Genomic DNA, 11,256 nt, shown 5'->3' on the forward strand with positions numbered 1-11,256 from the left:
ATATTTTGTAATAATGTTTCACGTGCACGCATTATAGTGCAAAAGAAGGTGCCTGAAATATGTCGGTCTTTCCTTTGCTTTTGTTCGTGCTAGGAAAGGTTAGGAACAGGCACAGGGGCATGCAGTGTGAATAGCAAAGCAATTTCAAAAGTAAATGAATAAAAATCCACTAGTTCATCGAAATAGCAATCATATTTCAGTGGTGACATTTGAAATCTCAATGCCATCTCAACTAGGCCCCAATTTACTTTCAGTGATGTGGCAATGGTGACTCAACAACCGGTCAACAGAACTACCATGCCAGCATTTCAATGCCGCATCAATGGTAGCTCAACAACAATAGAGCAAACAAATTCAAGTGTCTAAGCACAATTATTCTTCAATGGAAACTTAACCATTATTCAACACAGAGGCACTCTATAGTGTTTAAATAAAATTTCAAAGGCGACTACTGAAGAGCCCATAATATTTCACTCAATGACATGCGAACTAACTCAAAATGAGTTTTGAATACAATATTCAACATTTATCAGTGTCACTTTAATGCCTCCTCAATATTTTCTTTTTCTAACGGCTTAGCAAAGTAAGCACGCCAATTCACATTGTCCGAGTGTTGCGATTGGAGTTGTTCATTCTCAATTGTACAGAAAACTTGCAATTACTCTATGAATAATACTGTACGAATAAGAGACGCACTTGATCGATGATTCGTGACATGACTACAGATGACTGTGCTGAGAGATATTCCCCGCGATTCTGGAACATTCCCGCACTCAACACTGCACCGATACTCGAATTGCAATGCAGCAACCGTTTTGATTTTGATTGTTGTTCGTCTTTCCTAATATGCGCTTCCTCACGCGTCCCGCGTCAACGCACCACGAGACCTTGAAGTGACACCTAGTCCACCCAGTCGCCAAGCAAACGCATAGGAGCATGTACGAATGCGACTGCCGTCTAACCTGGAACAAGCGCTCGAGCGACTTACCAGGTCAGCTTCGTCGAGGAACACAGAAGTGTGAGTTTGCTGCGCCAGCAGAAACGCTTTGCAAGGAAGCTTCGCTATTGTCCTTCTTTATCCATATTATTTGTGTTCTTGTTATTGCCTTTCTTGGGTTTCAATATATGTTTGTGTGCCGTGCCTCTCAGCTTTTGTTTCGTGCTTCCTTCAGAGGCGCTTCCGGCTCGCACCATCAGCCTGCTGCACAAAACAAATCAACAAAGTGGTCATCAAAGTGCTGTCACGGACGCCATTGTTGTGATTTTGTTCGGGAGCATTGACGAAGATAAGCATTGTGCTTAACCTGTTAAGACTGCTGACATGGCAGAGCATTACTTACTAGTCCTCAATATTCACAATGCCAGTGAACTTCACCAGGTAGACAGCTGCCGACGAAACCGCAGTTTTCTTTCGCTAGATGGCTTATCATTGATGTAAATGGGGCGCACATGAAAATAAATTAAAAAGCAAGAAGACCGATATCATCAAAAGGCGCGTTGGGACCACGTCAGTCTCCTTGCTTGTTCTGCGCGTTTCTCGCGGCATTTGCAGTTATGAAGAACCAATGCAGAACCCGCTACGTATATTGTGTCCTGTATACATGCGAACGCTTCCCATATCTCTTCAATTTGTTATGCGAAGAATGTTCTAAGAAAAAAAAAAGCATTTGTAAACATGGGTAGGACGAAAAAGTACTGTAGCATGTGCTACGGTCAACACGAGTGACTGCTGGTCTGTTGTCGCCTTCATCGTCACGCAAAGCAAGCATCCCTCTTAATACACTGAATATTGCGAAAGGTATGAAGAATGCCTAGAATGAGAAAGGATATGCAGTTGGAAGGGTCCCTGAACCACTTCTTTTTTAAGTGGATAAATGCATATAAACGTAAAGCAGGTTATTTCGAAATAATTTGCGACAAAATATAGTTCAGTGCATTCAGCAGAAGTGGAGTTATTGATCATCAAACACGCCCTTCGCGGTATTTCCGCCCCTTCTTCAATGCCTTGACTGCGAAGGCAACGGAGAAGCGAAGAGCGCCCAGAACGTTCCGCCTACTGAAGGTCAGCGTGGCGCGCAGTTCAAATGTGATTTTGGATTGTAACGCAGACACCACCACTTTCAGTTTTGGCGTCTACGAAATTAACTCCACGCTCCAAACGTAAGCCAAACGCGGTTGCTCTCAGCGAGCCAGAGTGCGCTTACCCAGTGGATTCGTCACGGTAACCTGCGGCGGCTGCGTCATCTGCGCTACGCATCGGACCGCAGATACACACAATTTTAGTGCGCATGCGCAGCGTTTGCTTTGCGCATGACAGGGCTTGAGTGCGGTGCTCGCGTTCATATGCTCGTCTTGCCGTGCACATGATGCCGACCGGCTTTGTCCAGCACGAGCTTCACCGACGGATAGTAGGCACATCCAGCTTGCGTATCTTGAGGCGCTACCATCAAGTCTGCCAGGGCGTCTATGCGGAAGCGGCCAGGAATGAGCGCGCGCTTTGAAGCGTGAGTCTCGTCTGGCCTTAATTTTCGCGGGGTTCGAGGATAGCCGAGCGTTCAAGACTGGATAAGGTTAGACAGACCCGACGGCTACGACCCCGATAAGTCGTGTGGCCAAAGTTTAATTGCTGCGCTGGCGGTTTCCACCGAGCGCGAGCAGCCGATAGACGGCTTTTTTCCGGAAGTACGCAATTATTTTTGAAATTTTAAAGCAGATGTTGGCTTACTTCAGCTTGTGCATTACATTTCGTCAATAAATACACACTGCAACCGCAGGAAGAAGCATGCCGATACAAACACCCTTCTCGATTGACGTGAGCTGTCGGTCAGTAGCCGCTGCGTATCGCAGTCCGCTATATTATGAAATAAAGTGCCCAGAAAAGAATGAGGAGCAGGCGCCTGTTGAAAAGAGAGCGTTCGAGAGAAAGGTCACTTTTTGCGCCACTTGCGAACTCGACGTGACACGCACGACTGCAACATTTGGCAGAGATGTTCGCAGCATTGTATGCTATCCGCGGACTAGGTTTTTTCACCAAGCCCGGGGGGTGGTTCAGCATCCCTTTAAGGTGTCGCTGCACTTAAAACGCGACAAAACAACGATTCCGCACGTCGCTTGTGGAGTCAGAGGCAAAGTATTTTGCGCAAACGCTTTCGTGCGATTTCGCCGTAAGATGAGAGGAAGGAGTGTCAAGTGGTTGCATGCAGACGTGTGGCGGTCTGACATCGAAAATTATTTCTAGAGAGCTAGCGTTCGCGCGATCTTGAGAATAATGACACACTAAGTGGACATTTTGAGAGGTCAGTGAGAATTCGATATAACCACGCGTATTACATGCATGAAAATAATGAAAAACCACTGACTCTATCCGGCTTGATATGTCACCTATATGTATTTTCTTGCGCAAGAGCCGGAATATTGCTTGTAGCACAACTGTAAGACAATATGACTTCCACAAGGGCAGAGAAAGCGAAAACACGATGACTGATAAGAACGTGAAAATATAGAGAAAAAGAAATAACGAATGAAAGTTCACTATGAAAAAGAATTAGGGCAAGTACAGCTTCCAAGAAATTACAGAGCGGTCTGACCGGCATTGGAAAGTGACATTACAGTATTTAGAGCAAATGTTCTTTATTGCTGAAACGTAGACGTTAGTGGATTCACTTACCGTAGTGCCTAAACGTATATTTAGACCCAAATAAAAACCACAACACAAAGTGGACTGCTAAAAACAAGCGGGTCTACCGTAGTACTTAAGAGTGGCAGTCTCGTGCTTTCTGCTGTCAGTGACAAAATTCGGGATTGCGGTAATGAGGTCTCAAGAGCCCGCTTTTGTTCTTTCGCTCATACACAAACCAATTATGGAATTTTTCTTGATGCTCAACCGAGGCGAGCGTTTTAACGGCATAGCAACAGTTTCAAGTTTCTCAACTGGGAAAATTCTTTTTGTATTACATAGAAACCAGCCTTATTGTTTAGCCAAGCCGCATGAATGCAGCGTACGGTTGCACCAACTATTCTACAAGAGGAGGAAAAACACGAAAGTGAAGGCTGCAGCAGTATTTCTGACACGTCTAATTCTCATCCGTGCTGACAGCTTAACTGCTGTTATGACTCTATGTTTCCATCTTATTGGCAGTCTCCCCCACTGTGTTTATGAACAGTTGGAGTTTGCAGTAGAAGACGCCTGCAGCGCACATGTTCTAAAGTGCCCTAACTGCAGAGGTCCTCACAAGGCCTCATCAAAGGATTGCCCGCGGATGCGGAAGGAATTCACGATTCTAAAACGCATGGTGCGCGACAATTCAACGCATCGAGAGGCTGCTACCGCTGTTCGGCGACGTCGGCATCGGCACCGAAAACGTTCAAGAAATTCCGCTACTGCAGATAGGTACACGCCAGCTACAGTCAGAAGGGCTGCCGCATCTCCACACTGCGCCACCAAGACAGATACAAGGAAAGCGAACAAAGAGGAGAGGCTCGCCCGTCCTGAAGAATGGCCTGAGCTACCGAGGGCACAACTCCCTGCTAAGTTACCTCAAAACGCACCGACTTCAACGGCTTCTGCAACTGTTGAAGCGACGCTGGCTGATGATCTCCAGGTCATCAACATTCTGCGGTCGCTCATGAGTGCCATTCGCGTTATACTTACCAACATGAAGTCTTCGTCTGCGCAAAGCGCACTACAGGTGCTGGACACTTTGAGTCCAGTACTTGCAGCTCTTGGTTAAAATCATGGCTCTCCAGAAGCCGTCGTTTCGTGACGAAGTCCGAAACGCGTCGATATTTCAGTGGAACGCCAGAGGACTGAAGTCACGCATGTCGGACTTTCGACAGTGTGTGTTCACGAATAAGTTCCCAGTCATCGTCATCTGCGAGCCCCTATCAGATAACATCAGACTGTCCGGGTATGAATGTTTCATGTCTGCCACCCTCGGAGAATGCAGCAAGATCATCGTATTCATGCGACGTGATCTTACGTATGTCCATCACCCAGTGTCGCCTGACCAAGAAAACCAATACGTCTGTCTGACAGTGAAGAAAGGCAAGCTCACTTTCACATTAATTGGAGCCTACATATCGCCCTCAAGTCGGTTGGACTGCGAGAGATTACGGCGAATCACCACAGCGACTCCGCAGCCTTTGGTGATTACTGGAGATTTTAATGCCCACCACCATCTCTGGGGAAGTTCTAAGATAAACTCGAGAGGCAGAAGATTAGTGTCATTTGCCTCCGAACAAGAACTGTGCTTGTTAAATGATGGAAGCCCCACCTTTCTACGTGGAACTGCCTACTGTAGCTGCCTGGACCTGACCTTTGTTTCACGCTCCTTCACTAGAAAGGTCAGGTGGTTTCCGGATATTGAAACGCGGGGAAGTGACCACCTACCCACTTATCTTAGGGTTGAAGGGTTGACGGACTCCAGGTTAGCCGCCGTCACACAATGTATCGACTGGCCAATGTTCAAGTCAATTGTCGAAGACGGCTGTCGTGATGACTTGTCCACTAGCCTAGAGGACATCATAAAAGGTGCCCTAGAGGCTACGAAACATTCGCTTCTGAGAACGTCTACACGCACCGAATACGACATTGAGCTAGGGAAGCTTCGCGCAATTCGTCGTCGTGCAGAGCGAAGATACAGGCGCACGAAGTCTGTACATGACTTGAGGTTGGCCAGAAGAACTCAAAAGAAGATTCAGCGTCGTATGGACAAACTTGCATCACAAAGATGGAAATCATTCTGCGAATCTTTGGATCCACGAAAACCATTGTCTCACATATGGAGAACTGTTCGTGGTCTCCGTGGAACCCCTCAGCAGCGCCACCCTTTCAAGTCTTTGGCCCTTCACCAACAATGCAGCGAGATTGACGTAGCGGAAGCTTTCTGCAGGAGGATTGCTGGTGAAACTAGTTGCGCTGGAACATCGACGCTCCGCCACTCACCGATTTCACGCGACTCCCGCATGGATAGTCCTTTCTCCATGGACGAGCTCGAAGCTGCACTGGCCTTGTGCAAGCGTTCATCTTCACCAGGACCCGACGGTATAACCTACCGTGCCCTGTGTAATCTTGGCGATGAGGCTCGAAAAGTGCTCCTGCTCCTGTTCAACAGCTCCTGGCAGACAGGTACGGTTCCCCAAGAATGGAAGACCAGTCGCCTAATTCCACTGCTCAAGCCTGGCAAGTCGCCTGTAGACATTGCATCATACCGACCAATTGCGCTTGCCAGTTGCATCGGAAAACTAATGGAGAGGATGGTTATAGCACGGCTAGAATGGTACCTCGAACATTACCAGGTATATCCACATGCAGTGTCCGGCTTCAGGCGTGGCCGTTCTTCCATAGACAACGTTATCGACTTGGTGACGTACGTCGAGCACCAGAAGTCCTGCAAAAGATTATCTGCTGCCCTGTTTCTGGATATTAAAGGAGCGTACGATAACGTAACGCACGAAGCGATTGTCAACGCGTTAGAGGCAGTAGGACTTGGCGGCAAAGTATATTTTTGGATAAGTAGCTATCTACATGAGAGATCCTTTTTCGTACTTACCGAGGATGGCCCGACCTCCCAGCATTACAGTAACCGTGGGGTGCCTCAGGGCGGAGTACTCAGCCCAACGCTCTTCAGTCTAACACTCCTTGGACTCACCGACATCCTGCCAGGCACCGTTAGGCTCTCCATCTATGCCGACGACATTTGCATTTGGACGTCAGCTGTGACGCGACTGCAGCTTCGCGCGCGGCTTCAAAAGTCAGCTACTTTAACATCATCCTACCTTCGAGAACAAGGACTTCGTATATCATACGAGAAGTGCGCAGTGGTGGCATTTACCAGGAAATCAATGTCTCCATACGTGATATCCGTCGACAGACACATCATCTCGTACAGCACGAGTCACAGATTTTTGGGGGTGGTCCTTGACAAAAATCTCTCCTGGACCCCTCATGTGAATTATGTGAAAAAACGCCTGACAGGAATTTGCCATATGTTTAAGTTCCTTGCAGGAAAGACCTGGGGAGTGCCAATACACTCTATGCTGCAACTGTACAGGGTCCTCTTTATTGGATTCCTGCGGTACAGCCTACCTGTCATGTCCAATACCTGCAGAACTAACCTGAACACAATCCAAAGCATCCAAGCCCAAGCACTCAAGATATGTCTCGGTCTACCGCGGAGTGCGTCAACGACTGAAGTCATCGCAGTCGCTCAAGATTTCACTATTAGAACGCACATTAACATTGAAACAATGCGTGTGCACATAAGACACGTCGCCCGGACCCCTACCCACCACCTAGCAAGTCTCCCAGTAGATAGGCCCCACACGACATTCAGTGCGACTGTCTTCGCGCACCGTGCCTCTTTCAGGTCAAGTTACACACCTGCGGCAAGGCCTTCTATTCCTCCATGGTGTATGCGCCGTACTCAAGTGAACCTTACAGTCCCAGGACTTCAGAAAAAGTCGGACTTGCCATCATCAGCGCTCAAGCAACTAACTTTATTTCTGTTGTACGAGAAATACAGCGACTGCACACACGTCTACACTGATGGATCAACTACACCAACCAGTTCCGGCGGCGCTGTAGTTATACCAGCAATGAGAATAACCAAGCGATTCAAGACTTCCCATGTCACTACGTCTACAGCTTCAGAGCTCGCGGCTCTCCGCGAGGCGCTTCAAGTGATAAATACTGAAAGTCCTAGAAAATGGGCAGTCTTCTGCGATTCAAGGCCGGCCTTGCAATGTGTGCATTCATTTCTCCGACATGGGAATCACGATCAGCTCACGTGCGAAATCGCGGAACTTGTCCATCACTTAGGAGAAAAAGGCCATGATATCTCTTTTCAGTGGATACCAGGTCATTGCGGTATCATTGGTAATGATGACGCCGATAAGGCAGCTCGGACGTCAAACCAAGAAGACCGCTGCGTCCCCATTCCGCTCTCAAGGACCGACGCCGCGAGACAACTTGGCATTCTGGCACGCACGATCTCCTTAGCAGAGTGGAATACCGTACATACAAGGCGCACAAGACTGCACCGACTAAACCCATCACTTCAACTCAGACCTCCAGCCGGTGTGCACCGGCGTGAAGCGTCTCTTCTGTGTCGGTTATGGCTTGGAGTGGCCTTCACGAATGCCTACTCAGCCCTAATTGGAATGGCTGATAATCCTGCATGTGATGTTTGCGCATGCGAGGAGAACATTGACCACATATTGTGCCATTGTCCTCAATTTCAAGCACAAAGACAGTATTTGTCCGACACATTGAGGAGACTAGACCATCGTCCTCTGAGTGAACAGACAATATTAGAGCACCGTCCCGACCGATCATCGGCTCAGAAGGCAGTGAAGGCACTTTTGTGTTTTCTCAGAACTTCTGGTTTGCTCGAGCGACTTTAACTGAAGTGCTGTCCGTACACGTACCTACACCTTCTCTCTCCCTTCTTTCTCTTCCCCTTCTCCCTTCCCCCAGTGTAGGGTAGCCAACCAGACTATTGACTGGTTAACATCCCTGCCTTCCTGTATTCTTCTCTCTCTGGAGTTTGCACTTCAGCACTAACGTCGTGCGAAGTTTCTGCTAGGCTATTCGCGCTAATTGTGTCCATAGCAAGTGACGAGTCAATAGCGTTAGCGATATACTGATGCGTAGGCAGCTGTGTACCGCAACGGACTGATCCGAAACGTAACCATTCGACAAAAGCGGATGACTGGTAATCGGGTTCGGTTTATCTCACACATTTGGGTTTACAACAAAACCCATCACGAACTCAGCAAAAATATCTGGCTTGTCGAAAACAACTCGCTGATTGGATTACGGTTCATTCTCACGATCCACCCTCATTGCGACCATCTATCTTCTCCTCTTGCCCTTCTCTTGCGCAGAGTAGCAGGCCAGAGACTTTACTTTCCGGCCGACCTCTCTGCCTTTTCCAGTCAATAAAATTTTTCTCCTTCTTATGCACGAAAAAGTTCCAATGTCGCAAGTGATAAATGCAATAGAGAAAAAGGAATATCGATAAAAAAACCTGTAAAAAGACACAAAGCTCTTGCTTTGCGTCAGTGTCTTCTGAAAGCCTATTACCGTAAAAGCGATCATCCCAGCCATAGTGTCATGGCAAAGGCGACGCTCTATTCAGGAGACCTTCATCCTGGGTAATGACCTCCACGTTGCGAGTGTTCAATGTTTCCACGTACATTCTCTTCTGTTGTAATGGCTTGCGCGCGACAAAGAAAAGGGGACTTCGCTCGGCTTTATCGAGCTGGGGTGCCCTGGAAGTCTTGCTGCCGAAAGAGGCATTATCTAAATACCGAACTTTTCAATCTTCTCTTCTTATCAATAATGCAAGTAGCCCGGCGCAAAACGCACTGTGGAGAACAGCACCTTAGTGGCTACCACAATGTGAAGAGAGAGGCGAGGCCGGAATTTGTCGTCCTCGGCGCCTCACTACGGGAAATGGGCTTCTACTGCCTTTGGAAAGCACGGAAAAGAAGCCGTTAGGCCATCCCTTTCTTCGCCTCCGCCTTTGAATTTGGGAGTGTGCGCCGGCGGAAATCTTCTGTCTTATTGGATTTAAAAAACGCGGAAGACTGCTTCTGAACGGTAAGCATCAAACAATGGTGTTATCCCATGTTTATATGGAACGAAAAGCATGTTGTGCCGCAAGCCGTTTAGCGCCCTAGAGTCGGCTAAAGACGTTGTCTAATGGGAAAGTATTGTTAATCCTTGCGTTTTGAGGGAGCAAATAATGGCACCTATGACGTAAGGCTATTCCAATATCCTGATGACAAATTTACGTAACAACCTGCGCAAGCACCGGGCGGTAACGCACGGCGTTGTTTGAAAAGACCAATCAAATGCGCTCCTCGTTTATAGGATGGCAAGTTTTCTCGTTTTTGTTTGTTTGTTTTTTTCAAGTTTCTTTTTTACTTTAGAAGCGAATAGCATCGCCTACATTGAGCTGTCTTCCTTATCTAATTGGATGAAAAGAGGCGAGGTGCACGTTGAAGTAGAAAGAGTTCCGATGGGGCCAAGGCAGCGCAGCGACAATAGATAACAGGATAAGGTGGGTAGTGCCGGTAGAGTAAATATACATGCGAGCGAAGGCTCCATAGAAGCCGATACGTTCAAAACATAGTGGTTCTTCGGCGGTTTATAGGGCTTAGCGCCATCTGTGTGACGAGGCGACACCTCCGAGGGAAGGAATAACGACGTGACGCCATTTTAGTTAAAAACAGACGCGACGACATTTTGTCTTCAAAGGCCCGAAATTTTTTTGGTGGCCTACCATTAGAGCTGGATATTCAAATGGCCCGCCATACGACTTCATGGGCGTTTCGAGCTTTCAGCACAAACATACACACAGAGAGAGTGAGAGAGAGCGACCGCATTTATTGTTAATAAGGTGAGGTGACTTCCTCGTGGAGTGGGCCCCTTAGTTCAAGGCCCCATTGGCTCGCGCCACACCACGTGCCCGCTGGATGAGCAGTCGCTGCTTTTGCGGGCCTAAGCTGCTCAGTGCAGTCTCTCAGGAGGAAGGTAAAGGTGAGGGAATAAGGGAAAGCGATAAAGCAGAAGGTCAGCCATATGGGTGTCGGAATCGCACCCTTGCACAGAACATACTTTCTTTAGAGGCCGACGAAAGCTCTGGGTGTAGATTGCTGGTCCCGTCGTCGGACGCCCAAACCATCGGCGAGCGCTGCCGCAAGAAAACAGCTAAAGTAAGCAATTATCTGGCGGTCGCGACTCATTACTTTTGACTGAACAAGTCAAGCAACAATGAAACTACCCACGGCACCGAATTCAGACGAATGTCGACAAGCAAAACAACGCAACGTGTGCAGAGGTGGGGGGTGGAGGGGAGGGCGTATAGTAAAAGGTGAACTTTACGAGCGCGCATTTCTGCTCGCTTGAAGAAATTTAGTGCATTGCAATTGATAGCGGCGTTACCACCGCCTCTTATGGTTAGCGCTGAAAAATTGCGTGTATTGACAATAATAACATAAAATACTTGTCTTCTCTTTTCTCGCGACGTGTATATAAAATTGATTGGGCATTCTATTTTCGTTGAATGATTCAAGCTTTATGTCTGGTTTCAATTAAACACTTTTTTTTCTTTCTCAACGTTTGTTGCCTCCTCACATAGTCGCGCTTCAATCGCTGCTTCCATACCCATCCTTCCATGATGTCGGTAACGATTTGTTCTAAACCACTTTTCGACCGAAGCTTCGCGACCAATTTGGACCAAGCTTGGT

The 11,256-nt window shown here is 47.7% G+C and overlaps 1 protein-coding gene across 1 annotated transcript in view; it reads right to left on the reverse strand.

Moving 5' to 3' along the window:
• Positions 1-1,189, reverse strand: part of LOC126528280 (glycine receptor subunit alpha-2-like) — a 154,291-nt gene extending 153,102 nt beyond the window's left edge. The window contains exon 1 of the mRNA XM_055069240.2: positions 989-1,189. The gene's annotated coding sequence lies outside the window, so the exon portion shown is untranslated. The remainder of the gene's footprint in view (positions 1-988) is intronic.
• Between the last annotated feature and the right edge of the window lie 10,067 nt (positions 1,190-11,256).

This window comes from Dermacentor andersoni, chromosome 9, assembly GCF_023375885.2.
Source record: "Dermacentor andersoni chromosome 9, qqDerAnde1_hic_scaffold, whole genome shotgun sequence".
Classification (NCBI taxonomy): domain Eukaryota; kingdom Metazoa; phylum Arthropoda; class Arachnida; order Ixodida; family Ixodidae; genus Dermacentor; species Dermacentor andersoni.